This window comes from Fukomys damarensis, unplaced genomic scaffold, assembly GCF_012274545.1.
Source record: "Fukomys damarensis isolate Sample0158 unplaced genomic scaffold, DMR_v1.0_HiC HiC_scaffold_3, whole genome shotgun sequence".
NCBI lineage: Eukaryota > Metazoa > Chordata > Mammalia > Rodentia > Bathyergidae > Fukomys > Fukomys damarensis.
The window spans coordinates 17,671,888-17,687,849 of NW_022900915.1; the positions used below are offsets into that span (position 1 = coordinate 17,671,888).

The following is a 15,962-nucleotide window of genomic DNA, read 5'->3' on the forward strand; positions in this document are numbered from 1 at the left end:
TTTTTGGTACCAGGGATTGAACTTGGTTTGCTTGTTTTGATACAGAAGGGAGTGATTTGGATGGTTTTATAAGATGTCAATCATATTTGATACAGGCAGAAGAGCTATGCCAAAGGGCCAGAAAAATTTATCAGTGCATTCTTTTTATTGGACTTTTTATTTTTTGTTTTTTGGAGACAGGGTCTCCCCATGTGGGTCAGGCTGGCCTTGAACTCAATGATTCTCCTGCCTCAGATTCCCAAGGGCTGGGATCACAGGTCTACACTACCATGCCTGGCCTGGGCTCACTTCTAAGGACTATTTGCTTCTAGAAGCTGGTGATAATAAAACTGATTCAGTTAAATTCTCAGAAATAAACTCTTTAGAAGTGATGTTGCCTTTGAAACTTTTTGATAAGTATAAATGTCTCCTATGGGTGCACATATTTTCTCAAGAGTTTTATATATACACTTTTTCAAACCACAGGAAATTGAACAATTATCATGGCTATTCTTGACTGTGACTGTTTTATATTGCTTAATTTTTGTCTCACACTCCTGGCTAGTGAGCTGCTCTAGTACATACTATAGATGTCTTTCTATCCTCCAATTTACTGCAGAGGTGGACAGTGACTCCATCAATGCCAGTTTCACTGTCAAGGTTATTTGGCATTTCCAATGATTTTGACAGACTCAAGCAGGTCCATGGTTCTGTGATATCTCATCAGCAGTAGTTTAGTTTCACTGGTCCCTTGCAGTGACCTGCAGAAACTCTTTCATTAATCAAAACTGCATACTCAAAACACAGCTCCCAGCAACATCAACTGTGGCATCAGTGTAATCTTGAAGAATCCATGGAAGCTACTAAGATCCCAGGAAAGGATGCATGTGAGGAAAAATAGGAATGGGAATAGATACTTTACTGACTTGCTAAAGATCATGTCTGTATTCCATCTGTTTGCACTCGTGGTTTTTTTTTGGTACTGGGGATTAAACTCAGGATGTTGTGCTCATGAAGCAGGCAGTGGCACCACTGAGCTAAATCCCCGGCCCTTGCATCATGATTATTGATGAGCACTTTCTATATCATTGTTATATCATAAAATATCCTGGATTTTCTGAATAATTTTCATCCCTGCCTTTTCCGACATGTAACAGATTAAGATTGCCTGTACCTAGCTGATGTGATGATTTGTTGGTAGATGCTTTATTTTACTGTAAAGGTTATTGGACAGCAAGTGTTCTTAAGAAAAACAAATCATTTTCATTGAACTGCTTTGATAATACGATGTCTAATATACAAATATTCCTCATTTAACAACTTACCTGCTGCTTAATGACCATTTGGACTTACCACCTGCTGCTATCCAGACTAGTGACCCATCTTTTTCTCTTTTTTTGGTTTGAGACAGGGTCTCACTTTGTAGTATAGGCTGGCCTTGAACTCACTACCCATATGTGGTCCAGGCTGGCCTTGAATTCCCAGCAACCCTCCTGCCTCATCCTCTCAAGTACTGGAATTACAGGTGTGTGCCACCACATCTGCTTAAAGACAGGGTTTTGCTCTGTCGTCCAGCTGTCCTAGAACTATGTACCAGACTGGTCTCAACTCTAGACCTTCCTGTATGTGCCACCACACCCAGCTGGGTTTTTTGTTTTGTTTTTTTGGTACCAGGGATCGAACTCAGGCAAAGCATGCAGTGGAACCACTGAGCCAAATCCCCAGCTCACCCCCAGCTGTTTTTGATTTTTGTGGTACTAATGATTGAACCTAGGGTTTTCAGAGATAGATCCCCTAGCCCTTTTTATATTTTGAGACAGGATCTTGCTAACTTGTCCAGGTTGAGCTCAGGCTTGTAGTTCTCCTACATCCAGTTTAAGGGACTATATTTTAAGAGATTTATTGCTATGCTCATATCATCGAAGTTCTTTGAAAAATCAATTTAGACTTCAAAGTTTTTAACTGACATAATCCCTTCAAAAATTAGCAAAGGCTGAGTATTGTGGCACACACCTGTAACCCCAGCACTCTGGGAGGCTGAAGCAGGAAGATTACAAGTTCGAGTCTACCTTGAGTAACTTAGTGAGACCTTGTCAAAAAATGAAAAATGAAGAGGGCCAGGGATTTAGCTTAGTGGTTCTGGCACCTGCCTTGCAAACACAAGGACCACAGTGTGATTCCCGGTACCAAAATAAAAAATAATAAAAAATGAAGAAAAGACTAGGGGTATATAGCTCAGCGTAAAAGCCCCGGAGTCAATACCCAGTCCCACCCCCCCAAAAAAAAGTTGACAAAGAAATGTCACCATTCCTATTGGCATCTACAGGGGGTGGGAAAAATCCTCAAAGGATAACAGCAGACACTTTGATTACAACGTAACATTAACAGAATTGTTTTCAAAATTCTAGACCACAAAAATATCCCACCAGCTGGGTCATGGTGGTTCACACCTGCAATCCTAGCACTAGCACTCTGGGAAGCTGAGGCAGGAGGATCCAAGATGGAACCCAGCCTGAGCAACTTAAGTGAAACCATTCCTCCCCATGCCCCTCCCCACAAAAAGTCTAGAGATGCAGCTCAGTGGGAAGGGCCCTGTTTTCTTTTCGCCCTGATGTTTTCTGCCCGGTACCAGGGATCAAACCCAGGACACCTTGCACCTGTGAGGCAGATGAAGCAATACTGAGTTGAATCCCCAGCCCTAAGGTGACAGTATTTTGAAGGTTGCTGACATGAAAAACAAGAAAGGAAAATGTAGGCTAGTAAAGTGGGGCTTATGGTAGAATTAGAACACCCAACTCTCATTAGTTTTCTGTTTATGAAACCAGTGGATGCTAGCCAAAGTTTGTGTGTGTGGGTATACAAGCACACTACTCTTTAGTCCCACAAAGCCACTGTAGAAAAATGTGGGTTTGAATCTAACTCTTACTACCTACTAAATGTATAGTTGGGTGAACCACCTGATTTTTCAATTCTGATTTCCTTTTTTGTCAAATGTGTATCATTATGGCGTCAACCTTACAACTATGATGGAGATTAAATGAGTATGAAAAAAAAAACCAATGTGGGATTCAGTTCTGGTTTAGAAATACTGTGCCATGCAAGGTGGTATAAATCTGTAATCCCAGTGCTTGAGGCCAGCCAAGGCTACATAGTGACTTCAAAGCCAGCCTGAATTACAGTGTGAGACTTTCTCTCACAAAACCAAAAAGAAATATTGTAAAACTATCTTTTTTTGGGGTACTGGGAGTCGAACTCAGGACCTTGCACTTGCCAGGCAGGTGTGGCGCCAGTGAGTTACATCCCCAGCCCAAACTTATTTTCATATTAGAAATTTCTTGATTTGACTTTCAGGTGGTAGTAACAAGGTGATTTCAAGACTCTACCAATTCCACGGGGCACATTATTGGCTAGTTAAGACAGTGATAATTAATATTTAACCTCCCCCTTCAAAAAGACCACCAGATTCAAGAAGCCCCTTCCTTTAACAATGTCCCAACAGTGCCCTCTATTGACAAAGCCTAACATTGTGCTTAATGCAAAGGTCTAAGAAGTCCAGCTCATTACAGCATAGGAAGTATTAGAAGAATGAATCTGGAGCAGAATTAACTGATATGTGGAAGATATTTACTATTTATCCATTTTTTTGTTTTGTTTTGTTTTTCAGTACTGGGAATCAAACTCAGGACCGTGTGCTTGCCAGGCAGGCACAGTGCTACTGAACTACATTCCCAGCCCTTGATTTTTTTTTTCCCATTTTGCAATACAGTACTAGGGACTGAACCCAGGGCCTACACACTGATCTACATATCCTGCTGACTTTTTATTATTTATGCTGCTAAATTACTAACTTGCCCAGACTATGCTAGAACTTAGTATCTTTCTCCCTCACCTCTCCAGAGTGCTGGAATGAGGGCCTGTGCCACCATGTCTTGATTCATCTGTTCCTTTTTATTGCTGGATAATGCTCCACTGTATGGCTATTCTACATGTTGATGCATTCTTCTATTAATAGATATGAGTTGCCTCCACATTTGGGGTATTATAAAACAAACTGCCAAGCATATTTGCAAGAAAAAAAAACAAGGGCTGGGAATTTAGCTCAGTGGCACTGTGCCTGCCTCACAAGCGCAAGGTCCTGAGTTCGATCCCCAGTACCAAAAGAAAACAACAACAACAACAAAACACTTTCTGTAGAGTCCTAAATGTCAAGCACTTATCCTTATAATTTCCACAGGCTTGCAAAACGTTTGACATTATCTCCACTCTACAAAGCCACAACACAAGAACTTAAATCAGTACATTGCTAGAAAGTTCTATTTTTTTCCTACCACCACACAACCTTATCTTGGCATTCACTGAATGTTGTCAGCAAACCTAGATGCCTACTTCTGCATAAAGTACTTGGAATACAAAGACTAAGACAGGGACTTTACTCAGAAAAATTCAGCATACACAGCGCTTGGGAGGCTGAGGCAGGAGGATCACTGTGAGTTTGAGACCAGCCTGGGCTACATAGTGTTCCAGGTCATACACAGCGCTTGGGAGGCTGAGGCAGGAGGATCACTGTGAGTTTGAGACCAGCCTGGGCTACATAGTGAGTTCCAGGTCAGTCTCAACTACATAGTGAGACCAAATAAATAAATAAATAAATAAATGAATGAATAAAAATTTCAGCATAGAGGAGTAATAATCAGTTCTATATACTAAGAAACAGTATTATAGTATAGTAAAACTTTTGGCTTCTGGTATGCCTGAGGTAACCTCAGAAGTCACTTCAGCTGGATCTTCAAATATGAATAAATAATTTAAGAAGAGGTAAGGGTGGGGTAGGACACAGCATACTTTGCATAAAGGAAAGAATTCATAAAGACCAAAAGAAAATGACTGAGAAAGATCAACTAAAATTGTTTTATATAGTACAGCAGTATTTTTAAATTAATATGTATTGTAGTAATGAAGTTATCAATATTATTTGTTCTATATTTGCCCACTTTTAATGTTTAAGTAACCCCATAGTATGTATTATTCCAGGTTTTTGTGTTTCTGTAGTACTACAGATTGAACCAAAGGATCCTCATACCAAGCTGTATCCACAGCTCTTTTTAAATTTTTTATTTTGAGACAGTTTTCATGAAATCACTAAGTTCCCAAGGCTGGGCTTGAATTTGCAATCCTGCCTCAGACCCTCAGAGTGCTGGGTTCTAGGGCCTGTGCCACCATGCTATTTTTGCAGTTATAAAGCAGTAGTATGACTCTTCCTGTTCTCCATCATGGCGCAGGATCGAGGTGAAAAGGAGAACCCTATGCAAGAACTTCACATCCACAAACTGTCTTAACATTTCTGTAGGGGAGAGTGGAGACAGATGGACCAGGGCAGCCAAGCTGTTGGAGCAGCACACAGGCCAGACCCCTGTATCTTCTAAAGTTAGATACACTGTCAGATCCTCTGGCACCAGGAGAAATGAAAAGATTGCTGTCCACTCACAGCAATCTTTGGGGCCAAGGCAGAAGAAATCCTGGAGAAAGGTCTAAAGGTACGAGAGTATGAATTAAGGAAAAATAATTTCTCAGATACTGGAAACTTTGGTTTTGGGGTCTAGGACCATATTGATCTGGGCATCAAATATGACCAAAGAATTGGTTATCTATGGCCTTGACTTCTATATGGTGCTGGGTAGGTCAGGTTTCAGCATTGCAGACAAGAAACGCAGGACAGGCTACATTGGGGCCAAACACAGAATCAGCAGAGGAGGCCATGTACTGGTTCTAGCAGAAGTATGATGTGATCATCCTTCCTAGCAAATAAATTCCCATTTCTGTCCAAAAGACCAATAAAACATTTTGGGGGGGGTGGTAGAATGACTCAAGAAATTTGCACATCAAGTGATAGTCTGGCTTGGACAGAACTATAATCCTAGTGTTGGAAGGCCATTATGGCATGTGTATGGATGTTCCCCCAAAGCCTCTTGTGACTACAGGTGAGGCTTTTCAGAAGTCACTGGAACTAGGCTGTGTAATGCTGGGACTGATTCATGGTGCAAGGATAAGGTATGAGACAGAGGGATGCCACCTTCTACCTGCCTGTTCTGCAATACCCTTCTCTGCCATGCCACCCTGGCCTGGAGCCAGACAACTACAAACTAAAATTTCTACAAACTGTGAACTAAATAAACCTTTCCTCCTTTAACTTGTGGGTGGGTGGGTGTTGGCTATTTTGTTCCAGCAAAGAGAAAAGTAACCAAAACAAAATTGGTACTGGGAGTGGGGCTGTTGCAGTGACTGCACCTGATCATGTGGTTTAGGAACCTTTGGGACTGGCTTGTGGGAAGTTTGGAATGGTTTGGAGATGCTGGCTGAACAAGCAAGCAGCCTCAGTATACCTTAAGCTGTACTTGATGGAAACTCTGGTCAGAGCTCAGATGACCAGAATACTAATAGAACTGCTGCTGGTAAAGACCAGGTTCAGATTTCTGTTGGGAAGAAGAAATGCATTGGCTGTTGGGCTCCAGACAATGTGTATTATGCCTTGGCAGAAAGTTTTGCTCATGTTTAGAGACTTTGCCTGAGACCAAGATTAAGGATAGTGGACTAATTAATCTTGAAGAAATTTCAAGGTAGTCTAATGTTGAGGTGGTGGCATGGCTACTGTTGGGGGCTAGTAGCCAGATTTATGTTGAGAATCAAGAGCAAAAAGCCCAGCAGAATGTTTTAAAACAAAATTTGAGTTTGGCCAGAAAGAAAGCTCCAATGAAGTTTCAGCCTGCATAGATGGAAAAGGAGAAATTGGTTGCCGAAACAACTTGCAAGACAAAACCAAGTATTACAGAAGACAGCAGGAAAAATGGACTGAGGACATCACAAGAACCAGTAGGACTTCGCCCTTTTCAACCTCAAAATTGCCAAGGTGCAAGACTTTGCTTTGAGACGAGAACCCCAGGCACCATGTTCCAGAACGGCAGTAGCCTAGGCAAGTTGTTCTTCAGGATTTGGTTCATACGAACCTTAGAACCAAGAGAGTAGGAACTTGGCTACTGCTCCAGCTTGCAATAGACCTTGGCATCATCCAGTGGTGCTGGTTTTAGGTGCACACAGAATGCAAGAATTGTGGGGTCAGGAAGTCTTCCATCCAGATTTCAGAAGAAGGTTTATTGTACATGTATTAATCTATTCCTTTTGAACTTGAGTCCTTTTATTCTTTCTTTTGGTAGGGGCGGGAGGGGATACGGTTTTTGGTTTTGCTATGTAGCCCAGGTTGGCCTTGAACTTTATAGTAATCCTCCTCCTCCTGTCTCCTGGGAATTACAAGTGTCTGCCACCATCCCCAGAGTTCTTTGATTCTTGCTTAAAAAGTTAAGATTGTTTTAATATAAACAGAAGCAAAATATACCCTTCCAGTTTTTAGAAATATTAGGTAATTTGTCCATTGTGGGATAATAAATAATGTCAGTAGTAGCCCAACTACTGGAAATTTCAAATTACTCAGAAGGCTGAGGCAGAAGCATCAAAAATTCCAGGCCAGCCAGGTGTGGTGGTACTTGCCTTTTATCCTAGCACTCTGGGAGGCTGAGGCATAAGCATGGTAAGTTTTAACCTCTTCCAGGCAATTTAGCAAGACTGTCTCAAAACAAAATAAAGGATGGTGATGCAGTTCAGTGTTAAGGCCAGGGGTTCAATCCCCAGTACTGAAAAGATACACAGAAAGATAAACCATCTCTGTCATGCAACTATATTCCCTGTGCTTTTGATTTTTCAATTTTGAGAATGGATCTCCCCAAATTGCCCATGTTGACCTCAAGCTTGCTATGTCCTCTAGCCTCAGTTTCCCAAGCAGTTAGAATTACAGGCTTTCCACCTGGCTCTGGAAAAAAAATACATAAACATAATAGTAAACAATATGTATGTATGTAGGCGTGCATATGTGTGTGTGTGTGTGTGCGCGCACGCATGTGTATTTTTCCCCCCTGAGACTGGGTCTTGCTATATAGTTCAGGTTGGCCTCAAACATGGCAATCCTCCTGCCTCAGCTTCCAGCTCTTGCTGGGAAAAAAAAATCTTTTCTTTTTATACCAGAGATCAAACTCGGGACTTTGGGCTTGCGAGGTAGGTGGTGGCACTACTGAGCTAAATCTTCAGCCCTGGAAAATGTATTTTTAATTGGTACTTTCTAAAAATGAAAATTAAAGATGTTACATCATGTTTCTTTCATTCATTCATTTTCTTTCACTCATTCAGTCGAAGTACTGACTGACCCTGAGCTATATTCCCAGCCCTTTTTTGAAACACTCCCCAAATTGCCCAGGTTAGGCCTGAACTTGTGATCTTCCTATCTCAGGCTCCCAGAGTGCTGGGATTATAGGCACAGACCACCACACCCTGCAGATGTTTCATCTTGATATTGTTTTAAATAGTTTCTCTAGGCCAGGCTTGGTGGCACACGTGTGCCTATAATCCCAGCACTCTTGGGAGGCTGAGGCAGGAGGATGCTGTGAGTTCAAGACCAGCCTGGGCTACAGAGTGAGTTCCAGGTCAGTATCAACTACATAGTGAGACTCTGTCTCAAAAAACCAAAAGAAAAAAAGAAAGTTTCTCTAATTTTTTATTGTAATATTATATTTTGGTTATATATTCTAATTTATTTGAGGTATCTTTTTTTTCCCCCAAACAGGGTCTCACTACCCTTCCCAGGCTGGCTTCAGACTCCTGGGCTCAAGGGATCCTCCTGCCTCAGCCTCCCCAGCAGCTAGGACCACCAGTATAAGCACCTAGCAGAGGGCTGTCAATTTTAATATGAGGGCATTATTTCAGGAATACTATTCGTGCATCAATATTAGTTTGAAAGTTGTTCTAGAGACTATGTGGTGGCACAAGCTAATAATCCCACTACTCAGAGGCCAAGGCAAGAGGAATGACATTTCAAGGCTAGCCTGGGAAATTTAGTAAAACCCAGTTTTAAAATGAAAAAGTAAGAATGGCTAGGCAGAACACTTACCTTAAAGCTAGGCCCTAAATTCAATCCCCAATAAGAAAAAAAAAAAAAAAAGCCTATAATACTAGCACTTGGAAGGCTGCGGAAGGGCCACTGCAAGTTCAAGGCCAGCCTGGGCTACATAGTGAGTTCAAGGGCAGCCTGAAGTACACAGCAAGGCTTTTGTTTCAAAAACAGGTGTGCATACATGACAAAGGAAGTGTTAGTGCTGAAGATGAAGTTCAATGGTAGAGTGCTTTCCTAGTACACAGAAGGTCCTAGGTTTGATCCACAGCACCCGCCCCCAAAAAAAGGATAAGGGGCCGGGGATATAGCTTAGTAGCACTGCACCTGGTAAGCGAAGCTGGGCATGGTGGCACATGCCTGTAATCCCAGCAAATGGGAGGCTGAAGCAGGATAATCTCTAAGAGTGAAAGGCCTCCTTGGGCTACATAGTGAGTTTAAGGCCAGTTCAAGGAACTACACAGTAAGACCCTGTGCTGCACCAGCCTGGCCAGTGCAAGGTCCTGAGTTTAATTCCTGATATGGGAAAAAACAAAACAAAAAATCAAAAAGGTAAGGAAAATGAGTATAGACCATGTTTATTGTATATAAAAGTTAAAAATTGAGGGCCGGGGATTTAGCTCAGCGGTTCAGTGGCCTGCCTTGCAAGTGCAAGGACCTGAGTTCAATCCCCGGTACCCCCCAAAAAAAGTTAAAAATTGAGATATCTACTGAATTTGGCAATTAAGTAATAATTAATGACCTCCCTAAACAGTTCTAGGACTATTCTTTCCAAGCTTCTATTTGTTTTTGTTTTTTGAGACAGGGTCTCATGCCCAGCTCTGACACTGCAGATATGACAGTGTACACCTGTAATCCCAGCACTCGAAGCTGAAGGAGTATTGCCACAAGTTAATTCTGAATTACACAGTGAGACCCTGGATAAAAAGCCAAAAAAAAAAAAAAAAAAAAAAAAAAAAAAAAAAAAAAAAAAAGTTTCTGGCACTAATGTTATGACTGTAACTCAACGGTAGAACACTTGCCTACCATGTACAAAGGTCTGGGTTCCACTCCTAGTGCTTCAAAAATAAAGAGAAAAATTCCAGCACCAAGATGTCACAGATAGGAGCAATAAAGAACTTCCAAAGAAGCTCTAACAGAGGAGCCTAAGTCAAAATTTCTTTTGCTGAGGTACAGCCTAGTGGTAGAGCACTCGCCTCATATGAGTAATTCCTCAGGTTCATCCCCAGCACACTCTCCCTCCCAATTCTTCCACTGTTTTTTTAGGATGGGGGAAAATTTTAGATGAATTTAGCCGCTGGGAAAATTAGAGAAGTTATTGGAAATATAAAAGCAGAGAGAATTATTAGAGAGCAAGAACCCAGAAGAATAGGACGGAAAGCAATAGTCTGACAAGAAAAGTGAAGTTTCTCCATGCAAGAGGGGACAAGATGACTAAGACAGGCAACTCTGGAGAAGCACTGGCTCTATAGTCAACACTGCCTACATTTGAGTTCTGGCTCTTTCTACCATAACCATATAATGTACAGCAAGTTTACTTCTCTATATCTCTATTTTTTTCATCTAACCTGGGAAAACAGAATTCCCACAGAACTACTGAAAAGATTAAAGAAAAAATTATCATCATCATCATCATCATCATACTGGGATTGAACCCAGGGAGTATGCTCACTAAATTGCTCAGGCTGGCTTCAAACTTGCTGTATCTTCCTACCTCAGCCTTTCAAGTAGCTAGGATTATAGGCATTCAACACCATGCTCAGCTAGATTCTATAATATTGGGGAGTGGGTTCTTTGAATCCAGGGCTTTCATACTGAGCTACAGCGCCAGGTACTTACACCACCTTTTGAGAGACAGGGTGTTTCTAAATTGCTAAATTTCCCAGGCTAGCTAGAACTTGCCAACCTTCTGAAAGCCTCCCTAAATACTGGGATTGCAGGCGTGTATCACCAAGCCTGGCAGGACAGAAATTCTTAATCTTTTGTAGAGATTTAAAAAATCATCTGAGGCCAGGGATTTAGCTCAGTGGCACTGTGTCTGCCTTGCAAGTGCAATGTCCTGAGTTTGATCCCCAGCACCCCCCCAAAATAAATAAATAAAATCATCTGACTGATGAAAGATATATGGAGGATGGAACCCCCAAATTTACACAGTTGAAAGCAACACAGTATCTTTAAGGTTCCAGAACATAATTCAAATACCCAATTATTACTGGGCTTGGTGGTGCATGCCTATAATCCCAGAACTTGGGAGGCTGAGGCAGGAGGATTGCTGTGAGTTCAAGACCAGCCTGGGCTACATAGTTCCATGTCAATCTCAACTACATAGTGAGATCCTGTGTCAAACAAACAAACAAACAAACAAATCCACAAAATAAATAAATACCCAATTATTCAAAAAAAAAAAAGAAAAAGAAAAAGAAGTCACTCTTTGGATTGAAATATCTAAATAGCTACATAAGGGTAACACATGGCCTTCTAAAACAAATACTGGATATAGTCAAGAAATCCAGGTTTTTGATCCAGTCCTAGTTTTACCTAGCAACCCACATGGTCTTTTTCAGAATGCAGCTCTATGACGCATTATAGTGCTAACATTACAATTTTAAAATTTGAACTTTTTTTTTTTTGGTACTGGGGATCAAACTCAGGACCTTGTGTTTATGAGGCAGGTGGAGGAACCACTGAGCTAAATCCCTGGCCCTACTGAAGTCTCACTTAACTCTGCAGACAGAAGAAGAAATGGTACTTTACTTCTCTATAACATGCCTCTGGAGATTAGCTGGGAACCTAAGAATTAAGACTTTATTTCTACAAAAAACCAAGTGTGTGTGTATGCCTGTGTTTCAAAGATGAAGGCAAAAAAAAAAAAAGGCAAAGGGCCGGGATTTCACTCAAGTGGCACTGCACCTGCCCTGCAGGGGGCAAGGTCCTGAGGTTGATCCCTGGTACCCAATAAAAAAAAAAAAAAAAAAAAAAAAAAAAAAAATCAAAGATGAGGGCTTCAGAGCTTCCTGGCAGCATCAGGCATGAATCAGGAATTCCTATCCCAGGAACTGCCTAGGATATTTTAACTACCATCTCTCCTTGGACTATAATATCTAGAATTGGACATTGTCAAAACCTCGTTCTAATCAGTCAGCAATATAATACACACAGACTTTAAAGAAAATTCTAGGTAAGTTATCCTTGACGACACTATTTAAATTACTTTAAACCCAGGACCTTGCACATGCTAAGCAAGCAGAGCCAAAGTTGCCCAAGTTAATGATCTTCTGTAAAGCAAAGAATCCTTTCCTTTTTTTGGTGGTCATGGGGCCTAAAGGTCCATGCAACCTAAGCACTAGCTCTACCACTGAGCTCTAACTTTCTTATTTTGATTTTAGGAGTTTTTTGAGACAGAGTCTTCCTATAGAGCTCAACCTGACTTTGAACTTACTATCTTCCTGCCTCAGCCTCTGGAGTGTCAGGATCACAGGATGTGCCACTACATCTAGCTATTTTACTTTGGGGGCGGTACTGGTGATTGAACTCAGAACATTGCGCTTGTGAGGCAGGTGGCGAAACCACTGAGCTAAATAAATCCCCAGCCCAGCTATTTTACTTTTTAAGAGATGGGTCTCAGTGTGCTGCCCACAATAACCCTGAATTCCAGAGCTGAAGCAATTCTCCTATCTCAAGTCTCCCAAATACCAGAACCAAGTGCCACTGTGCCTGCCTAAGAATCTTTTCTTAATGGAAAAGAAAACAGTAATTCTCACTTAGATGTCATGGCACAAACCTGTAATTGGAGGATCCCAAGTTTGAGGCCAGGCCAGGCAAGTTAACAAAATCCTGTCTCAAAAACATAAAAAGGCTGGAATGTAGCCTAGTGGTAGAGTGGCTAACATGTGCAAGGCCATGGGTTTAACACTATGTATTACCTTCCATAATCTTCACAAGAGTACCTATCTATGGCAAGAAGCTTATCAAGGCATGTTGGATGTATGCCTGTAATTCTAGCACTCAGGGAGGAAAATGGGAACATCTCAATTTCGAGCCCAGCCTAGGCAATTTATCAAGATTGTTTCAAAATAAAAAAATAAAAATAAAAAGGGCTTGAGATGTAACTCAGTACAAAGGTTATGGATCTAATCTGAATTATCACCAACAGGGGAAAAATTATCAATAAGACGTCCTATTGCCCTGTGTGGTTTAGTGTGTATTTCCTATGGTACAAGAAACAAAACACTAGTTCTAGTTGGGGTAGTGCATACCTGTAATCCCAGCACTGGGGAGGCCGAGGCAAGAATGCTGTGAGCTGAAGGCTAGCCTGAACCTCATAGTGAGTTCCTATCTCAAAAAAGAAAAAAGAAAGAAAAGAAAGAAAAGAAAGAAAAGAAAGAAAAGAAAGAAAAGAAAGAAAGAAAGAGAAAGAAAGAAAGAAAGAAAGAAAGAAAGAAAGAAAGAAAGAAAGAAAGAAAGAAAAGAGAAGAAAAAGAAAAGAAGGAGGAAGGAATTGGGGGTGCAGCTCAGTGTGAAGGTCTTGGGTTCAACGTTCACTATCATTAGATAAATAAATAAACATATTAAGTAAATATTAAGTAAAAGAAAGGCCTGGAGTTATAGCTCAGTACAGAGGCCCTGGGTTCAATTCCCAGCACTGTGAAAAATTTTTAAAAAGGAAAGATCTGGGCCAGGGATTTAGCTCAGTTGTTCCACCACCTGTCTTGCAAGCACAAGGTCCTGAGTTCGATCCCTGATTTAAAAAAAAGGAGTCTTTATTTTAAATTGATCATAGTGGCACATTTCTATGAACTCCACTTGGGAAGCTGAAACAGGACTGAGTTTGAGGCCAACCTAAACAACATATCATTAAGACCCTGTCTCCAAAGTCTGTTTTCCAAGAAAGAACTCATTAAATAGTCATCTTCAGCCAATCACTTGTTAAAGTACGCAGTACACTATAAACTATTTGCTAATTATTTCTATCATTTTGATAGGAATTCAATCCTTACCTCTAATTTTGTGTGTGGCAGTATCAGGGATTGAATCTAGAGTCTTGTGCACGCTAGGCAAGTACACTACTGAAAATATATACCCCAAGCCTCTCCTCTGATAGTATTAATGCAATATGATACCACCTCCATGACAAAGGATTTCCTCCACACTCACCTCGAGGTGCCAGGGAACAAACCCAAAGCACTCTAACAGTGAACTACAGCACCAGCCCCTGGCCAAGGCTTTTTTGGTTGTATGTCTTTCTGGAGTTTTTTTGGTACTGGGGATCGAACTTGGGACCTTGTGCTTTTGAGGTATACGGCAGCACCACTGAGCTGAATCCCTGGCCTGGTTGTATTTTTTTTTTTTTTTTTTTTTTTTAAGCTATGGTCTTGCCGTGTAGCCCAGGCTGGCCATGAACTCACAACAGCCTGCTTGCCTCAGTCTTCCATGTGCTGGGATTATAGAAATGTGCCACCAACCTCAGTAAGATCCCATCTCTTGTTTTGTTTTTGTTTTTTTGTTGTTGTTTTTGGTACGGGAGATCAAACTCAGGTCTTTGCACTTGCGAGGCAGGTGGCAGAACCACTGAGCTTAATCTCAGGCCCCAAGATCCCATCCCTTTAAATATCTATACACACACAAGCAATACACTTCAGCAACTCAATTAGAATTTTATTTATTCTTTTTTTGTTTGTTTGTCTGTCTGAGATGGGGGTCTTGCTTTGTAGGGCAGACTAGCCTTGAATTCACTATGTGGCCCAAGCAGGTCTTAAATGCACAGTGATCCTCCTGCCTCAGCCTCCTGAGTGCTGGGGGCCACAGGCAGGTGCCACCATGAGTAGCTTCAATTAGAATTTTAATAAAAAAGCACTTAGCTTGGTCCGTATACACAAAACAATGCTTTTAAACTTTAAAATAATAATGGGAAATTTGGTCTAAATGATTTAAGATCTGAAAACACTGGCCCCAGATAGCCTGGCCATGGCAACATTTGGTTGAGATCTGGCTAGCAGTTGCCCTCATTGACAGCACATGCATTTTTTTTTTCTTTTTCTTTTGGTATCAGGGATGAAACTTGGGACTTTGCGCTTGTGAGGCAGGCAGCAGAACCACTGAGCTAAATCCCCAGCAAACACATACATTTTCTAGTTCTAGCTTCCCACATAGTCCTTTGCTCATTTTGGTTACTACTGGCCTGCCCTTTATCACCATCAGTTTGTCTTTTTTTGTTTTTTTGAGACAGGATATTGCTATGTAGTCCAGGCTAGCTTTGAACTTCAGACTCTTCTGCCTCAGTCTCCAGATTCTGGGATTATAGCTGTGTGCAACAAAGTCCAGGTATAACTGAAAACCTTGTTTTGTCTTACAAGAAACCTTAATTAATAGAAGCTAGCAATGACAGGCATGGTGGTGCATGACTGTAACCCCAGCTACTCAGGAAGCTAAGGCAGAAAGATGGCAAGTTCAAGGCCACTGGGCCACTTACCAAGAACCTGACTCAGTATTAAAAAATAAGAATGGTTGGGGCGGGGGATTTAGCTCAGCGGTTCGGTGGCCTGCCTCGCAAGCACAAGGACCCAAGTTCAATCCACGGTAAAAAAAGAATGGTTAGGTGTGTAGGCTCAGGCAGAGAGCTTGACTACCGCATGTACAGCTCTAGATTCAATACACAGTACAAAAAGAAAAGGGAAAGATGCCAGGCATGGTAGCACAAGCCTGTCATCCCAGCACTCAGAGGCTGAGGCAGAAGGATCGATCGCTGCAAGTTTGAGGCCAACCTGGGCTACACAGTGAGTTCAAGCCAGCCTCAACTACATAGAGAGACCCTGTCTCAATGAACTGGGGGGCGGGTAGCCATTAAAATCTTTATCACAGAAACAGAATAGATCAAGTGATGATCCTGATCCTGGTATCACTTTAGTTTAAAGTTATGTATAACAAATATTAACTATAACTAGCATGACATCATTAAAATGTCTACTTGTTTTTTGGTTCTTTTTTTTTTTTTTTT

At 41.3% G+C, this 15,962-nt stretch overlaps 1 protein-coding gene and 1 pseudogene across 1 annotated transcript in view; one reads left to right on the plus strand and one right to left on the minus strand.

The window, feature by feature from the left end:
* The window catches only part of Ube2d2 (ubiquitin conjugating enzyme E2 D2), a 65,359-nt gene that overhangs the window by 43,423 nt on the left and 5,974 nt on the right, over nucleotides 1-15,962 (minus strand). The window lies entirely within an intron of this gene.
* LOC104855042 lies at nucleotides 5,180-6,098 on the plus strand (annotated as a pseudogene).